Below are 20,282 nucleotides of genomic sequence, written 5' to 3'. Positions count from 1 at the left end.
GCACTTTCTCTGCGGTTGTAGTAAGCCAACCACGGAGAAAAGAGACTTTTCTCTGTAGTTGTACTAAACAAACCGCAGAGAAAGGTCTCTTTTCTCCGCGGTTTGCTTATTACAACCGCAGAGAAAAATCTCTTTTCTCCGTGGTTGGCTTACTACAACCGCAGAGAAAAGTGTAGCTTTTCTCCGCGGTTTGCGTAACACTTTTCTCTGCGGTCGAATACACTGCGCTTTTCAATACTCTCGAAAACCGCAGTGTATTGAGTAAAAAAAACCGCAGAGAAAAGCCTTTTTTGTAGTAGTGATAAAAAACTTCTTAGTTAAAACAAAAACTCATCTTATATTAGTCCAATTAAAGTTTATTACATTTATATTGAATGTCAATACTATTATGCTTAGATTCACCATTGCAATTGCTCAAAAGGGAGCACTGCTGTCGGGTTTTATTTGCATAGAAAAATTCTAGTTCTAATTTACATAACTATAAGATAGAAAATGGTACCTTAAGAAGAGAAGTATGAATGGAGGAAATTAGAAAAGTATACATAACAATTAAACTGTATGATTTGCTACAAATAAAAGAAATAAAGAAGGAAAGTCATGTCTATAGAAATCAAAAGTGCAAATAGGCTTGTGAGAGACTAGCTAAATATAGTTGGAATTCTGCGTTGATACTTAATTGAATGCTCGTGAGAAAGCAACCAAAATAAGAGGCTTACCATTATTTTGTACCAGCAACTACTATTGATATAATCAATCATATCATCATATACTTTGACATCCTTATGAGTTCAAAATAGATATTAATAAATCAAAATAACTATTTTACAAGAGCTTCAAACTAATTATAGACCACACTATTTTTCGTTTCCTTACGAGTTCAATTGTACTTTATAGACAAGATTTTTTTTTGGTATGAACCAAGCCTCAAAGAAGAGAGCACTAACACTTCATTAATTAAATAAACATAGTGAACACTACAAATCAAAAACCATGGCAAAGTTGCAGAGAAAATCCATGAACCAAAGCCAAAAACAAATAACAAAATTCCAAAACAACAACAAGATAAGAGAACCACATGTAAAGCAAATATAAAATTCAATTCATGTGTTGTAGTGATTCTTGCTCATTAATATAGCTAATTACTGCACTAAAGGATTCAATTTAATTGATGAAGAACAGAGAAATAACAGTCTTTACAGCACAAAAGCTACAAAAAATCATGATTAAAATGCAATGCAATAAATCCAATATGTTAATAATACTCTGCAACTTTGACTCTTTTATCTATGAAAGAGAGCTAAGTAAAACCTCCATATATAGCACCTAGAAAAGAGATTTTAAAAAATTAGTTCTAAACAAGTAACTGGAGTCAAATAACTGGTATTGAACAAACTGATGATAGAAATAATATTTTACTTTTAAGATAATCTTTCAACTCATGAATCACTCTAGCATCTTTTACAAAAGAGACGACATAGAAATTGACTTGGTTGTCCACTCCAAACTTGATATCTTCCCAGTCTTTATCTGTACAAAAGACAGATACAACAGATCATGTACTAGACTTATTAACCCCTTTCGATATACAAAAATAAAGTAAATGAAAAACTTCATATCAGCACCAAGCATTCCTTGTTACCTGTAATTGAAGGGAGATTTGCACTTTTTCCACGAACATTTAAATGCCGCCTTGATTTTAATTCTCCACCATCAACTACTTCACATTTTACAGTATCATGTGTCTTCGACTTAACAAGTAAAGACATCATTCCACCTAACATATAATAGGAAAATTGCAAGTTATTAAAACTAGTAACAATAAAAAATAATAAAAAAAAGATCTTACTTGTATCTGCTTTCAAATAACTTTTAACTAAAGGATGATAAAAGATACAAACATCATTAAAAGCCATGAAAAGAATATATAAATATGGATATCATACATTTAAGCTAAGAAAAAATGGCATTCTTCAGGTAGTGGTCACTGTACATCAATCAAATACACTATAAATAAGGCTCACTGGCTAGCTTAATATTGATGAATGGTACCCATATACAAATCAAAAAATGAAATATGCAACCATTTGAAACAAAAGTACAGTAGTTGCATAGACACAATTGCTTGAGCAATGCAACAGTTACTTCCACATATGACAACTAACAAAAACACTCTCAACATACAATGGCCAATTGGCAATGTTGTAGGCTTTGTCCTGGCCTAAGAAACCCTTGTTCCAACAAAACATGAGGTTAAGAATGCAATGTCATTATGAAAGTAGTCAAGGTCTCTAATACAGAGTTGCCTAATTAAGGGAAGTAAGCAAAAAATAGGATAGACTAACAACAAGAGAAATGTTCCAATAAATCAGACTCTGGTTAAACCAACTATAAAAAGCCATATACCGTGTATTCTATTTCTTCACAGCCAAGTCTATCCACGCAAATCTATGCTACAGAATGCCCATTTACTGGATCATTGATCTAACAACTTAGCACACAGAAGAGGTATCTAATTACCATCAACCAGTAGCATGTCTCCAACCTCCACATCATTCACAAAGGCATCATAATTCACGTTGACAGTGTTTTCTGTGCTGACTCTTCTTTTAATTGTAAAATTAAATTATTGTCCTTCTTCAAGCATTATAGGTTGAGGTAAATCTCCACTTCGAACCTCAGGTCCCTACAAGAAGAAATTGGTTGTCTCACACTCTCTTGTATTCATTACAACTTCACAACACATGTAAGAAAAAAGATATAAATAAATGAGGATGAGACTCTCTTGTACTGAAGACACACTAATCTTAAAGGAAGTTAATCGTAAAGGGCACGATGTTTTCAATTGTCACTCCAATCATAGTTTCAGATTTTAAGACACTGCACACTTTATGAATATAGAAAAGGGTGCACTCTAAACTTAATATTGTAGCTTGAACTTGACATCAGAAGCAAGTATTTGATTCAGAGGAGAAGAGTAAAAGAAATTATAGCAAGCACAAAATATATTAATTCTGATAACTTATCATATTTGTCATTGTTAAAACAAAAAATCATATGCTTTATATGAAACAACTTATACTTTAATGTGGGCACTATCAATAGGCTTGTGTCACAAAGAAAAGGGGCCAACACACCTTGGTGTCCAACATTATGGCGACAACCTTGTCATCAAACTGAGAGTTGTACTCTTTAACAAGATCAATAGTTTTCTGGTGTGATGAATGGTCCCCATGAGACATATTTAAACGTGCCACATTCATTCCAGTTTCTGCCAGTTTCCATATCATCTCACGTGTGCTTGTGGAGGGACCAATTGTACAAACTATCTTCGTTTTTCTTCGACTGTTCGGAGTCGCCCTTGCCTGGCCCATAGAGTAATATTCAATGGACTGATCATCATAAAGAAAGTACTTGTCCTGAAAAAGAAGAAAACCAAAAGAAAAAAACATAAATTATGAATACTTCAAGTTTAGATAATGCTTTTTTAAATAAGAATTAACAAAACATGAATAATAATATGCACATCCACTTCAAAAATTCACCATGGCTTTATATGTTTCCGGAAACCATGCAAGGGAAAGAATATATATACACATGTAACCTTATAACAGTCCCTTAAAATTGTACAATTACCATATAGAGATCATTTCCATAAAACAAAACCCCAATAGGGTTAATTTAATAACTCCCAAAATGAAACGGAATGACCAAAGTTAAAGAATCAATTCAAAAAAATGGAAACAGGCATAGCTCATCTCCGTTTACATTATTACGAGGCTTCCCAAATTTCTCAACAACCAAACAGCAAAAACAAACAAAGTCATAGCCACTCAAAACCAAAACCCAGAACGGAAAGTATACATACAGGGCTCCCGCAAGGCCATTAGGCGAGTTGAGCTAGCCTCGGTATCTCTCCTCGGCTATCGTCATGGATCTAACAGTGAATGCATGGCTCTTTTCAGCACGTTTCTTTCTCGGTCTGGATTGAAATGCAAGGAAATCGCTAAGGCGCTTGGAGGACGGTAGAAAATCAGGGGTCCTATCGGGTTTGAGGAGAGACATTCTTGTCGAAATGTTAAGAGCCGCCATTGAAGAAGACAGCTCTGAGCAAAACTATCTGAAACCCAAAAAATATAATAGAGTGTCTCTAGACCAGAGAACGAGAAAAGGAAAAATAAAACAAATAAGGTCATCAAATACAAGAATTGAATCTTATCACATATGGGAGTAAAGGAAACGAGACCTAAGCAACTCAGGAGAGAGAGAAAGAGAAAGGACAATGCATACACACGAACTAAGAAATATGAGGATTCATTTGGACTTGGTCCCTTTGTATTGGAATGAGTGATTCCCAATGGAGGCAGGGAGAGACAAGATGCGTAGATAAACTCTATGGAATTAGAAAGAAATTAGGGTTTTTCATAAAAGAGAGATAAAATAAGAAACAAAGCTCAAAACATAGTAGCTGGAAGAGAAAACAAAAAGTAAAAAAGATAAGCGCAATTTTCTTTTGAGTGACCGCCCAATTTTTTTTTTTTCCCTCCCTTTTAAGTTTACCACTTTCTTAGTTACCTATTATAATACTTTTCCAATTAGCTTATAACTATGTATTATAGAAAGTGGTATTTGGTGTAGTGTCATAAACATTACCAAACATCATAACATAATCATAAACAATTCCTTGTGAACATGGCCCGCTAACTTGTCCATGCCACCCATTGAGGTAAACAAGAGTCTTTGGTCCTTGAATAATCTCGGCGCGTCCGCCCATGGAGTTACATCTTCATATCCTTAGTAACTCGGGTTACGTCTTCTTTATCCTTAGCAACCCATTTTGACGTGTCGCGTTCATCACGCTAACATCCATTCATATCATACAACGTTCATACAAGCCAACATATCATCACATTATGGCATTCATAATTCATAACATTTCATTCACACAAAAGTCTTACCATTCATAATATAACAATCATAAATTCTATCTAACTTCCTTACCTCAGGTCCAAGCTAAGTAAAACCATAACTTCTCAACGAGCCTATACCATAATCAAAACGATATTCCTTAGCTTCATATAATTATTATTTTGTCCTCTCATATAACTCATGTGTGCATGGGCCATGCACACATGGTAGGAGTTACACACAACATGCAAATATGCTTAATTACACATAAGGTCATAAAAGAATAATGCTCATTCTACCTATATTGCATGCATGATCTTTCTATATAAACTACATGGTTGCATAATAGACATTATTTTGGGCGTAAAAGTGAATTTGCATGTAACATGCATATGTGGGAACGTTGCGTAAATGTGGCGTTTAAAACAATAATCCCATGCGTCTTACTTCTATCGTTTTAAAAATAATAGACTTGTAGCATGTGTTGTTTTCCATTGTTTATCTTCTTTAAATTACTAGATTGATTAAATCTCCCAAGACAATCTTTTTATTTCATAAAAACAATTTTATTTAGCCATTAAAAATATATAAAAGACCCATTTATTATTTTTAAATTACAATGAAAAGCAAAGGCTTGGAAATTATTTTAAAAATAAAAATACCTATGATTATCATGTCTCCTTAGAAAATGACAATTTAATTTAAGTTAATAGAATTACATAATTTGATGTGAGAAAAATAATAATTTTAAGTGTGGGAAAAATATATTTTGCTTGAATTATTTTTAAATACTTAATTTTATGTAACATAAATTCATATGTGAAAATTAAATATCTATTTAAAACTTTTCAAACTAAACTTTCAGCCATTATTTAAAAATCACAAGTGAATAAAATCCAACATTTTTCTTAATCCAATTAAAGAAAATCATAACTTGTAAAATAACCACTCATATTATATTAAAAATACCACTTTTACATTTTACCATAGTTTAGGTTATTAATTTATTTCAAAATACCATTCAAATTCCTTTTATTAAAACACATTTTACATTTTCAAACAAAAATCCCAGCAATCAAATTTATCATTAAAATCACCATCCTTATTTTTAAAAACTCATATTTTCTCAAAAATATAAAAAAAAATATGTAGGTAATTATTTGTGCAAATACATCATTTTAATTGTGAATTAAAACACTATTTTATTTTCAGAAACACCACATATCATTAGAGCCATTCTTATGCATACATATCCTTATTTCATCAATCTATTCACCATTTAATCACAAAATCAGCAAGCATAAATCACCATGAATTTTATCTTTTACCTCATGCCTCAAAAAATTCATACAAGATCATTCATGTTTCATAAACACAATAATTCACAAATCCTAACATGCTCTTACTATACAAATAATTCAAAGAATATAACTAACACATATTCATATACAACCTTATAAAACCTTATTCTTTTTCTAATGAGTTCATTCATGCAACACAATAAAATAATAATACAACATGCATGAATAACATAACACAAATCCTCATCTATGCATTTATATTAAACCTAACATGTTCCTGTCATTTTTCATGCATACGATAATTTATTGATACATGATCTCATATACACCCTATCATGTTTCTAGAATCACAATTGATTTCAAAACATACAAGGAAAACAATCATGCTTGAACATCACCCCTAGGCCGAAACACCTAGGATACTCAACAAGAATTGACACAAAATCCTCATCTATATACACATGAAACCTAGTATGTTTCTAACATGTATGAAACACAAGAAAATCAAACAATCAATTATGCCCAAACCACATAGGCCGAAACCCTAAAAAACAACCTTCCCTTTCAAACTCATCACCATGAACATAAGAACATTATCATTCCAAAATTTCACACAAAAACATAACCATGCCTAGATCAAATCTCCCATTCATATAAACTATCAACACACAAACCAAAAAGGCCAAGGGTTCATTACCTTTCTTGATTGATAGAATCAATAACACAAGGTGACCAATAGCAAATTTTACCACCCCTTGTTCAAACTTAGGGTTTTCGAAATCCACCATGAGAAGAAGAAAGATCCAACCACACACAACAATAAAAACAAAGTCAATATCATAATAATCAAGAGAAGAGAATAGACAAACAAAATCACAAAGAAAACATACTCTAAACTTGGTTTCTCTTCTCCTTCTTCTTCTTTCTTTCCTCATTCTCTCTAGAAAATGGCAGCCCCTTCCCCTTTCCCTCTTTAGCTCGCCACTCTCTCTCTCTCTCTGTTCCTCTCTTCAACACACGACAGCCCCAAGAGCATAATGCTCTTCCAATATTTCCATTCCCTCTTTAACCTAATTGTCTCCCATAATGACCCAAAGAAAAAGGTAAGTTTCCTTTCTTTTTTTATTTTCTTTTAATTTCTTATTATTTTCTTTTATCACAATTGATAGGAGATAAAATGGTGATCCCATTCCTTTCCCAAAATAGATATCTTCTTCAAATTTTGAATTTATTTGCCTTAGAAAATAAATGGAAAAATTTCACTTCCTTTCCCACTACACCCACACGTCCAACACATGGTTTCCCCTTCCCTTTTTCTTATTTTTTTTTATAAATAAATCAATTAAATCTAATATATGGAAACTATATAATGTGTAGGAAATTCTGCACATGTGCATCATGCTACCATGCACTAGCACACACTAAATCACTAGGGTACAACACTATCTACCATGCACCTTAGTGCATTCAACCAAATCTCACGTAATCACATTTTTTAAAAATAAAAATAAATAATTATCATTTAATAAATAATTTTAAAAAAATTCTACAAACAATTCTAACAATTAAATAAAATAACAAACAATTAAATAAAATAAACAACATTTAAATAAAATAATTCACCACACTTAACACTTAAATAAAATCAAACACAAAAAATTTTTATAATTAAAAAAAATTGGTGCATTACATATGTTTATTAAGGACTTAAGGATTTTAGATGAATAAATTAATAAAGAATAAACCTAGGAAGTCTAGAACCTTCCCTAAGCTGTTAGGATCTTGTATTACTCAGTCAAAGTTGTTTAAACAAACTTCAAGTGTGCTGAAAGTGTGCAAAAGCATGTTTAATATATTAGCGTAAGCCGATATATCGCAACTATAGGGGTCGATATGTAATGCCCCAACTATTTCTAAGACCTCAGACCATTAAAAGCTACTAAATATAGGGGCCGATATGTAATGCCCCAAGGGTGCTTGTCCTCCATTTGAGAGATTTTAAGGCTCAAATCAAGTATGTGACATTTAGGCATGAGATAAGTATGTTAGTAAAACTTAGGAGTCTCAATGATCCTAGGGGTGCTTACACTCCATTTGAGAGATTTTACGGTCTGGTTCAAGTAGGTGACATTTGTCAAGGAAAAAAGTATGCTGGTAAAACTTAGGAGTCTCAATGATCCTAGGGGGTGCTTATACTCCATTTGAGATATTTTTTACAGTTCGGTTCATGTAGTGCACTAAACTTTTATTTTATTTTATTAATTGTTTGCTTTATTTTGAATTTATATTTATTAAGTGATAGTTGTATTTAAATTGATTGGTAGAAAATTAGTGAATTAAAATTGTTAATTGTTTTAATTAGTGAGCACTTAAGTTTTGGTTGTGTGCACCAATGTGCATGGTCAATAGAAATTCACCTTAGCACTTATGTGTGTGTATGTGCATGGTATGCATGGTGAGCATTCATTAGTTTCAATGCATAATAATTTTTATTCACCTTTTATTTATTTTATTACCTAAGAAAAATGAAAAATGGAAGAAATACATAGGAATGTTCTAGAAGACTTGTGTTCAGACTAGTGAGAAATGGGAAACAAATGGTAAGAAGAGAGTTGCCTTTTTTTTTTTGAGTTCCCGTAACTTTGGACTCAGCCTCAGTAAAATTGGCATAACATAAGCTTTAATTATCCAATTTAGGCATAATTAGTATCGTTAAAAGTTTATTAAATTATCTACAGTTTTTTAGAAATAGTATTTTTCCAAAATCATGGTGTAACCAGGTCAAAAATAGGTCTCACTTTATAGGATGTTTGGGTTACGAAAAACCCACCTCGAATTTTCATTCTTCTTTTTTTCGTTGACCTATCTATCACATATAAATAGGTCCTTAAGCCTCGTCCTATCAGTTTTGAAACCCTAGCTCCCCATCCAAAGAAGAGGGAGAGAATAGAGGGCTTTGAAATCTCTAAGGTAAGCTTTGAGATTCAAAGTTTTCTTCTTCTTCTTCTCCTTCTTCTTGATTCTAAGTATTTTAGGATGCAATGGTTGTGAAAGGTTTAATTTCACAAGGACCTGGAGAGGGTGTTGGATAGATAATTTACCTACGCATACAAGGGTAAGATTTTCTTTGGATTTCTTAAGTTTGATTGATGGAAATTAGGTTTTGGGTTGGTCTAATTGTTTGCTGATCATACAAGGGTGTTGGAGCTAGAAATCAAAAGGTGAGGCCTTTAGATTTCTGCACTTTGGTGTACTCAAGTTGAGGAAGGACCTTGTTTTGGTGTTATATTGATCTTGGGTTGATGGTAAAAGTTGTACTAGATGCGTTAGGGTTCTTGAATAATTTGAGTTTTGTTTGTTTGATGTTTTCTTGTGACTAGATGATGCACGTAGAGTTTTCTATTATTTTGTTTGTTGATTGATGAAGTGATTTTTGTTGAGCCTAATATAGGGTTCTTATGCATAGCACAAGTATTGATTGATTGTGTGGTTATTTTTTTTTCTTTTCAAAATAGAAGAATGATAAGTTTTGTGATGTATTTTGTTATTGGCACTATGGATGTTTTGGCCTATGCATGTTATTAGTACTAATTCTCCTTATGTATTTAATAAAGAAGCATTTTGAGTTTGGATGATAAACTTTGCTATTGAACCATATGTATCTCGGTCATGGCATATATTAGGTTTTAGGTTCCTTTGTTTTATTTAGATTATGAGCATGAAAAAGTTTTTGTAATAAGGAGCATCATAGAATTTCCATTGATATTATAATAAAATATGTTTGAGTTTTATGTTGACTATATTGTAATGCTTTGGTCTTCAATATATTAAGGTGTGTGTTTGAGTTAGGAAACATGGTATTAATATTTTAATTTGTTTTGCATTTTCATTTATGCTTGTTTGTATGTCTTGGTCAATGCATTTCTTTTTTAGGTTTATGATTTTGAAATGATTAAGTTATTTGTTGCATGCAAATTGTAATATTGAAATGCATAAAAATTATAGAGACATGCTAGGTTGAGGGGTTAAAATGAATATGAGCATTTTTTTTTTATAATTTATGCTTAGTGATTTTATTTTATATTTTATGGAAATTTGCAAATAAATTAAGAGAGGAACCAAAATGTATCAAAATTCATATTTTAAAACTAAGACAACAAAATAGTAATTTTCATTCATGAATATTGTATTTTCCTTAACAAGATATATGGAGATTTTTAGTGTTTAAAAGTTGAGAATTCTTTTTTTTTTTTTTAAAAGATGACTAGAATTTGGTTTGATAGAAAAATTGTGAATAATTGTTGCTTGCTGAATTTTTCTTAGTAATATAGTAAATTACTTTTAATTAAAAGGATTGAAAAATATATGTTTTAAAATCTCATGCCTTAAAATTTATGTGTTAAGATGCTTGCTGGTTTTTTCATAACTATATGGAAAATATATTTTAATTAAAAGAGATCAAATATATGTTTTAATAATATATGCTTTAAATTCTACACATGAAAAATATGATTTTTCCATTCTTTGGATGTGTATTTTCTCATAAATAATTATGCAAAATTTATTTACAAAAAAATTAAGTAAAATTATTTTCTATTAGATGACCAAAGAATTATTCAGTGAGCCTTTTCCCAACTTACATATAATTGTGGCTTAATGAAAATTTCGTGACCTTCAGGTTTCACTTTTTACAAGGTTAATTTATTTCTACTTTATTTATCAACTAAGTAACTATGATGGAATGAATAAGATTGTTTTATGAAATTAATTATTTTTGTCAAAATTAATTATTTAGTGGGAAATAGAAAAGTGTTGCTATTTTTATTTAAATAAAAAATGGGATTTTATTATTTTGGTGAAAATATAACTAAATGTCTAGTTAAATCAAAGAAATTTTGTGAAATTAAAATCTTAAATGGAACCTTATGATCCAAAGAGGTAATATTGAAATGTTAATAAGTTGGTAAACTAATTCCTGCTAAATTTTTAAGGATTTGACAATAAAACAAAAAAGCAGAATCTACCAACTCCAAAGTGCATTTTAAGAACGCTCTCCCACATATGCATATTACATGCAAGCTAAGTTTTATGTTCAAATATATTGCATTTGATTAAGTTCACGGCTCTTGTTTTGTAACCATTAAGGATTACTCACTAGAGTTTGGGTTATTCTTTTAACATTTCATGTAAAATTATTGAATGTTTATAGTGTGGTGCAACATGTCGCAGATGTGCTTGGCCCATGCACATGTAGGTGTATGTTTGTTAGGCATGTGTAAATCCTACTTGATATTAAGACGAATGTCTAATTCTGACTCTACGCTTGCTGTGAAGTACCCACACTTTGTTTTTGCTTGGACTTAAGGTAAGTAAGTTTGCTAGAATTTCTATGAATTTTGTTATGAAAGGTATAATCAATTATGTTATGAGATGAATACGTTATTATGTTATGAGATGACTGAGCTATAATGTGATGAGATAAGCTGCTTTTATATGTGTTTGTATGTTGAATGAAAAGTAGTAGGTTGTTAGCATGATGAACTTGACTCAACAAATGAGTTACTAAGGATATGACGTAACTCGTAGGGCGGACGCGCCTAGCTTATTCGAGGACTAGAGTTCCCATTTACATCATTGAGGAGGTTTTACTAGTTTATGCTTTTGCTGGTTACCCCTTGATGTGACATGGACAATTGGGGTGACATAATCACATGATGAATGGTTATGCTTAAGTTTATGAAGTCTTATGATTACGATATGATCATGATATGACTATGATTTATTATGCTATGCCGTGAGTTTCGATATGTACGTAGATTACTTTGTGTTTCTTGTTGATTGTTGTATTTTGTTTGTACTTCCTTACTAGGATTTTAGCTCACCCCTTTACTTTCCCCATTTCAGGTAGGCAATAGGATTTCTTTTTGGCAAGCATAGTGATGTGGGGAGATCGGACGTCTAGGCATGTATGATGAAGGGTGTCTATGAGTGATTAACGATCTAGTTGAACGTAAAGAAAGTTCATGAAAGTTTATGTTATAGTTTATGTCACAGTGAGATATTAGTGGGATATCAAGGGTTATAGACGAGGTAAATTGCAGGGATGAAAGGATTTCAGTTCTCCGAAAGACATATGTTGTGAATGAACGCATCAAATGGATGAGATACATCTTAGGAAATCACAAGTATGGTACTATCTGAATCAAAGGACACACAGGCTTTACAACGTAGTCCTTATTAAGTTAGAAGACATAGGTTAGAGTGTTTACTCCATGACATTATCTTGTGAGGTGATGTTGTTAACTAGATAGATAGGTGCAGTCGCTAAGGAGTCTTCAGCAGAGGAGCATACAAAGTGGACACGCCACAACTTTGGTAGACAACAACAACAAAACCTCGATGGAGTAAATGGAGACTAAGGAGGCAGAGAAGCGAGTAAATCCATGATAACGTTGTTCAACATAGAGGACAATGACAAGCTACAAACCGATGCAACAATGAGGATATGTAATGAGTTGCAACATGAAAAAATAAGACAAAGGCTTCTAGTACAAGCTAAGGATTTAAAGGGACAACAAGATAGTTAGCAATCCTAAAGATGGGTGCTAGAATTTGGTGGGACGTGGTTAATTATACATTAACTTTAGACACCATGACCTAGGCTAACTTTGTACAAGTCTTTAGCGAAAAAGGTACTACAGCGCTGTGCTAGCAATCAGAGTTGATGAGTTTGTGAAGCTGACATAGGGTAGTCTTTCAGTCACAAAGTATGCCCAAAAGTTTGACAGATTGGCAAGCATTGCATCTGAGGTAGTCCCAACAGAGGCCATGAGAGTTTAGAGATTCATAAGGGGATGGAAGCCTATGATTTCCAGGGATGTCAAAATGACCAGTACAGAGCAAGTTAGCTACGCTGAGATTCTGGATAAAGCTTTAGATGCTGAGTACATGGAGAACCGTATATGGAAGGACGTGGTTGCAAGGAGAGATGCTAACAAGAGTGATGCCTTGCAAGAGAGTAACAAGAAGTAGGTTCAAGAGGATCAAAACAGTGGCACAGACAAAAGGCCCAAGGTCCAACTCCCAATGGTAATCACAACAACAACCACAACAATCATAATCGCGCAAACCACCAGAACTACATGACCCAGTTCCTCAATTACCCCAAATCTTCGCGAAATTTTTTAGGAGGCTGTAAGGCAAGCTCCAACAAATGTTAAAATTGCAGTTAGGCAGACCACTTGAAAAAAAAAAGATTGCTCACAGTGGAGAGCGTGAGCAGGGCAAGGCAACAATGACAATCTAGTTTCATCCAGAGTTCTTGCATTGACTCAAGAGGAAGAAAACAACAGTAATACTGTCATCCTAGGTTAGCTCTTTATTTCCTATATGATGTGTAGAGTCCTCATTGATTCTTGAACGACTCACTCTTATGTTGTTTTAAATGTAATTGATAAACTAGGATCACCTTGTAAACTCATTGAGTGTAGTTATAGTATCATATTACCATCAAGAGACATCATGTCGTCATCTAGGTGGTTACAGTCAGCTTCCATAGTATTTGAGGGCAGAGAGTGCCCAACAGACCTCATAGAGTTGGACATACCAGATTATGATGTCATATTTGGCATGGACTAGTTAGCCAAATATGGAGCCACGATAGACTGTCAGAGAAAGAAAGTAGAGTTCAGACCTGAGGAAGGGGAACTCTTTTCTTTTAAGGCAGAAGTTACAAGATTTTGTACACCCATCGTATCTACACTAGATACTTGGAACATGATGCAGCATGGGTGTTCATCATTTTTGGCAAATGTGGTGGATAAGTCTAGAGATATCGATCTAAAACCAGAGAATGTTCGCATTGTTTGTGTGTTCCTGGAGGTGTTTCTCAAGGACTTACCTAGTTTAACCCTGGACAGAGAAATCAAATTGTGATCAAATTTTCACTAGAAACAACACCAATATCCAAAGCTCCCTACCGAATGGCACATGTAGAGTTGAAGGAACTCTAGTTGGAATTATTGGACAAAGGGTTCATACGACCTAGTCATTCGCCATGGGGAGCATCAGTTCTGTTTGCGAAAAAGAAAGACGAAAGTATGAGCATGTGCATTGATTACAAAGAACTCAATAAGTTCACTAATAAGAATAATTATCCTTTGTTTAGGATAGATGGCCTCTTCGATCAACAACAAAGGGCAACAGTGTTCTCAAAGATTGATCTGCGATCCGGTTACCATTAGCTGAAGGTAAAGGAATGAGATATTTCTAAAACTTCATTCAAGACCTGCTATGGGCACTATGAGTTCTTAGCGATATATTTTGGACCCACAAATGCCCCAGCGGTATTCATGGACATGATGAATAGAGTGTTTAAGGAATATAAGGATGAATTCGTACTGGTATTATAGATGATATCCTTATTTACGTAAAGACTACGGAGGAGCATGAGGAGCACTTGAGGTTGACGCTCAATAGACTACAAGGGCATCAACTCTATGCTAATTCTCTAATTGTGAATGTTTTTCGGAACAAGTGACTTTCCTAGGGAATATAGTGTCCAAGAATGGAATAGCAATGGACACGGTAAATATCGGGTCCATTAGAGATTGGCCACCACCTACGAATTCCTCAAATGTTTGAAGCTTCTTAGGGTTAACAGGTTACTATCGGAAGTTTGTCGAGGGTTCCTCTAAGATTGCAACACCCTTGACCAACTTAACTCATAAACACCAAAAGTTCACATGGAATGAGAAGTATGAAGAAATCTTTCATATTATGAAGGATAAGTTGATCTCTTCACCGATCCTTTGTGTTCCCATAGAGGGTGGTAAGTTCATGGTGTATTGTGATGCATCTAAGAATTGATTGGGGTGTGTGTTGATGCAGAATGGGAAAGTGGTAGCTTACGCCTCGAGACAACTCAAGGACTATGAGCCAAGACATCCATCCAATGCTCTTGAATTAGCAGCAGTAGTGGTCGCACTAAAAATAATGAGGCACCGCCTTTATGGAGATAAGTGTGAGATATACACCGATCATAAAATTTTGAAGTACTTCCTCAGCCATAAAGAAATGAATATGAGACAATGGAGGTGGTTAGAATTAGAAAAGGGCTATGAAGGTGAAATTCTATACCACCCAGGCAAGGCCAATGTAGTGGCAGATGCATTAAGTAGGTGATGACATATAAGTGTCTCAGTGTTAGGGTTTTATGTCCTAATTAAAACCCAATTTCTTTCTAATCTCATTTATTATCAATAAAAGAATAGTAATAATTTTTTGACTTGGTCAAACACTTTGCCCATGTGTTTTATTTTCATGATTATTTGTTTAATTTAAACTTATATTAAATCCTAAGCATATAGCTAATCGTATTTATAGTGACGTAATCACAATGGAATATAAATATGATTATATGTTCAAAATAAGTTAGTCCTAAGATTAGTCAGTGCACAGGATTTACACAGACTTGCCAATCTACGATATGATCTACTTACACATTGTAGTGTTATGTTCTTTTCAGAACATTAGCAAAGTAGATAAGATCGGATGTATTTGTTACATCAGACTGGACCGATATTGACAGTAGATAGGATAAGTAAACATACCATTATTATCTATTCTAGTCATATCATATAGTTGACCATAGGTCAATTCAATCTCAATTCTAAAAGGTTAGTTTCTAACTGATTGTATTATTTGAGTTCTTTGATTTGTTCGTTACTAGCATACCCTACGGACTAGCCCACACTTACATCTTGGGAACTCGGTAGTATAATTGAGTGGGAGTATTAATCATAGATATGAACATCTATCGCTTCTGATGAAGAAGTGAACGATGGTTTTTTTTTAGTTTGGTTCAAGTTATTAAATGATAGAGATCTCGTTTGGGTAATTAATATTAGTTTACTGATGTTGACGGTGAATTCTCGTCAACGAAATTAGATCGGAAAACTCAAAGGTAAGTAAGGTGATATTTAGATAAGAACTTAGAATGGTCTTATGGAAGGATAAACACAGTTCAACAATGGAGTAAAAATTGTATATTGCTTAATAGATTCAGCCTACAATGAATTTTCCAACCCTCATTCTGAGGGGTAAAGCCCTATTTATAGCTGGGCTCTAATGTCCGATTATACATGGTGGTCCCTCTGGAAAAAATAGTACATGAGTACACTGTCAGGATAATGGCACAGGTGGTAGTGGTGTTGGAAGAGTGGTGGTCTGCTCTGGTACGTGTCAGGGGTCTGGAAAAGTACTCATGTCTTGGTACCACATTATGCCTCCACTGCTTGTCAGCTACGGACCTCATAAGCGTGCTGAGGGAGTCCTGACCATATACCATTCATGTACTTCCACTACCTATCCGGCGTGGACACCGTATCCGTACCCTGGATCTTCTTGGTCTATAGGCTCATTCCGTATCTCTTCTGACTTCATGTCAAATTGTTGTGAGGCCTTTTTTGACCTTCCCCGACTGCATGTCCAAGAGGCCCTTAATCCTACATCTCATGGGACTCACAGGGAGAGCGGTGCCCCGTTGGTGACACTTACCTCAAGAAGAGAGGTAAGGCCTCTTCATGATGCCTGTGTGTGAGATTAGGATCTCACCTCGTGAGACCTATGCCACAAGGCCCTTGGTGTGTGGGCGAGGGGTGCTTGGTGCAAGACCCATGCTGTGAGGCCCTAGGTGCGTGCCCGATGGGTGCTAGGTGCGAGGCACTTGGCCTCGCTGCACGAGGCTGTCCAAGGGACGGTGCGAAGCACTTGGCCTTGCTCCGCGAGGTTGTCCGGGGGATGATGCGGGGTATGAAGCAAGGCACAAGGTGCGCCTCTTCGTGGCGCGAGATGCATGGAGCACCTCTTCGTGGCGTGAGATGCACGACCTCACTACACGAGGCTCGGGGCGAGACGCTAGGCATGGGACGCATGGCTTCGCTGCACGTGGGTTGGGGCGAGATGCCAAGCGTGAGACGCATGGCCTCGCTACGCGAGGCTCGGGGCAAGACGCCAGGTGCATGGTACACCTCTTCATGGCGCGAGACGTATGGTGCGCCTCTTTGTGGCGCAAGACACACGGCCTTGTGTGCGAGGCTCGGGGCGAAATGCCAGGCGCGAGATGCATGGCCTCACTACACGGGGCTCGGGGTGAGATGCCTGGTGGGCCTCTTCGTCGCTTGAGACGCATGACCTTGCTGCGCGAGGCTCAGGGCAAGACGTCAGGCGGAAGATGCATGACCTCGTGAAGCGAGGCTCGGGGTGAGACGCCAGACACATGGTGCACCTCTTCGTGGCGCGAGACACATGGTGCGTCTCTTCATGGCGCGAGACGCATGGTCTCACTGTGCGAAGCTCGGGGCGACACGCCGATCCCATGTGCGGCCCTCGTGGGTGTGCAACCTTCGGCACTTGGCTAGCCGAGTCGCGTGGGACCTCGCTTATGCGAGGTGCTTGGCTTTGTGAGGGGTGCGTGAGTGCACTTGGCTGGATACCTATATGAAGTCTCATTGTGTAAGGCACTCGGGTGCCTTGAAGTCTATATGAAGACTTTATATATGTTGATAGATGCCTCCTTCTTGGGTGCCTTGCACCCTTGGCGATTTTTTTTTTCTCGGTGGATTTTTGGCATCCACACTTGCCCCCCAATCTATAGGGAGGCCTTTAAGCGTTCTTGTAGAGTCTTCTCTTCCTTTTTATTATTCTTTTTTTTATTATTATTATTTTTATTTGTTTTTATTTATCATGCTTAAGGTCCTTTGGAACCCACGTGAAAGGGGGTTCGGTAGGTCTCTCTTTGGTGAACCTTGATTGTATCTATAAGGATATGTTGACCCGTTGGGTTCTAGTTATCCTTTTACATACTTTTGCGTGCGTGAGTTATTTCTTGCGAGAAGCGTCCTTCTCGTCATTAGGCATAGTACTATTTTTGCAAGCATCTTCTTTGAGACCCTTTTTGCAACCGTCTTCTTTGACACGCTTTTTGGAAGCGTCTATTTTGAGACCTTTTTTGGAAGCGTCTACTTTGAGACCCTTTTTGCAAGCATCTACTTTGAGACCCTTTTTCCAAATGTCTACTTTGAGACCCTTTTTTCAAGCGTCTACTTTGAGACCCTTTTTGCAAGCGTCTACTTTGAGACCCTTGTTGCAATTTCTGAGGTGATCTCCCCTCAGGTCAGGACTTTCATGGCTAGATGGTCCTCGTTCAATCTTAAACTTGGTCAGCGACCCCTCTAGCACGACGCCCCGTTCTATATGGAATCTTCAGACGTATCGGTAGTAGGGCGACTGGAGGAAGGTTTGCTTTCTTCAACCTGCGTGTTCTTATGGCCCTCTTCCACACGAATGTACTTCTGTGCATGTTACCCTGTAACTTCTCTTTTGAGCATGTTATCCCATAACTTGCTTCCTAGACGAACTTCAGCTGTAAGAGCCATCTTGAGCTCCGCTTTGGTTAAACTTCCCACCTTTGTTGCTTCTATATAGAACCTATGGATATATTTCTTCAGACTTTCATTCTCGCCTTGTTTTACGTTAGCGAGGCTGGTAATTGGCATGACGTAATCACAGGCTACATGGTGTTGCTAAAGAAATTCTTCAGAGAATTGCTTCCATGACTTGATTGTTCCTCGCCTTAACCTCTTGAACCACTTGTAAGCCACTCCTTTAAGTGTAACAACAAAGCAATGGAACTTTGCCCTATTGATGACCCCTCTTAACCTCATCAAGTTATTGAAAGAGTCTAAGTGATATTTTGGGTCTGTAGTACCCTCGTACGGAGTCATGCGAGGCTTGATGAAACCAGCGGACATTTGCTCAGCCTAGATCTCCCTTGTGAACGGCGAATCACAGTTAAATTCTTCATCATCTATGTGCCCCTAAGTGCAGTGGTAATCTTGCCTCGAGGGCTTCACATTTTGGTGTCTAGTCCCCTCCTCTTTTTGCTTGAGGAGTTTCGCGGGTCCTCAGACTGAACCCTTGATTTGGTTGTGTTCCTCGGGGGAACCGTGGGGGGCGCTTCTTTTGAGGTGACTTCTGCTTCATTCTTAAGACCATCCTCATCCTTCCGCCTTTGCTCCTGGGGGCATTTCGTCATCCTAGGTCCCCAATGGGACCTTATCGGGGGAGTTTCACTGGTGAAAGTCGGGTTCCCCCATCGTCTACGGGGACAATGTTGTCCCCTTTTTCATGCTCCTTTTCTTTACACTTAGGAAGGGGTATGCTTGACTTTCCTTGCCGTAGGTCGTTTAAGACCTCTTGCATGTTCTTTATCGTGGTTTCCAACCTTCGAGTCTTTTTACATAACTCGTGGATCTCGTCCTTGTAGTAGCGAGTCCTTCAGCTGGAACTTACTGAGCGTACCCCGGGACCCTTGCTTAGCCGTGCGTTGATGAACCTGGGTCTTGGTGGCTTGAGCGTGGTGCCACCGGGGGTTGGTGAAGTGGATGCACTGGCGACTCTGAATGACCTCTGTCAGGCCGGATAGCCGGGCGCAATGCTTCCTTCTCCTCCCTTGGGGGAAAAGGTTCCTTCGGTAACAGACAATTCCCTATCATCTACTTCTACCGGTAAAGCTCTAATCCATCTCCTAGAGACTACTAGTTCCCCAGTTGGCAACAAAGTCTGAAACCCCTAGAATACAAATCACTAGGTCTACATAGATGATCTATCACTCTAACAGACACAAATGAGTGGGTAGCTCCCGAATCAAAGAAAACCCAGCACTAGAAATCTGACCTGTCACAACCGAGGGGCTAGCCTCTGTCTCAGTCTGAGTCAAAGTAAACACTCTGGCAGGAGCGAGACTGTCGCCCTACTTCGGCTCCTCCTTCCTGGATTGTGGGCAGTCCTTCTTCAGATTATTCGCACTCCCACAGACAAAGCAGACCCTGATCCTGCACTCACCCTGATGTCGTCGTCTGCACTGGGGACACACTAGAAATCTCCTCCAGTTGTCACCTCCGCCCTGACGGCCACTAAAAGCACCCCGTGCCCTCCTATCCAAGCTAGGAGGAACAAAAGAATCTAGGGCCTTCCTCTTCTAATCACTGGAGCCTCTACCACGGCTAGATCCAA

At 36.7% G+C, this 20,282-nt stretch overlaps 1 long non-coding RNA gene across 1 annotated transcript; it reads right to left on the bottom strand.

Annotated features, from left to right (window-relative positions):
* Positions 1–1,483: 1,483 nt before the first annotated feature.
* Positions 1,484–2,818, bottom strand: LOC133824057 (uncharacterized). The gene is made up of 3 exons (XR_009888479.1): positions 2,518–2,818; positions 1,640–1,774; positions 1,484–1,527 (listed from the first exon to the last, which is right to left on the bottom strand). It is a non-coding gene; the product is annotated as an uncharacterized LOC133824057 (long non-coding RNA).
* Between the last annotated feature and the right edge of the window lie 17,464 nt (positions 2,819–20,282).

This window comes from Humulus lupulus, chromosome 1 (genome assembly GCF_963169125.1).
Source record: "Humulus lupulus chromosome 1, drHumLupu1.1, whole genome shotgun sequence".
Taxonomy (NCBI): domain Eukaryota; kingdom Viridiplantae; phylum Streptophyta; class Magnoliopsida; order Rosales; family Cannabaceae; genus Humulus; species Humulus lupulus.
The sequence above is the reverse complement of the archived record's forward strand: the minus strand, read 5'-3'. Positions and strand labels throughout refer to the sequence as shown.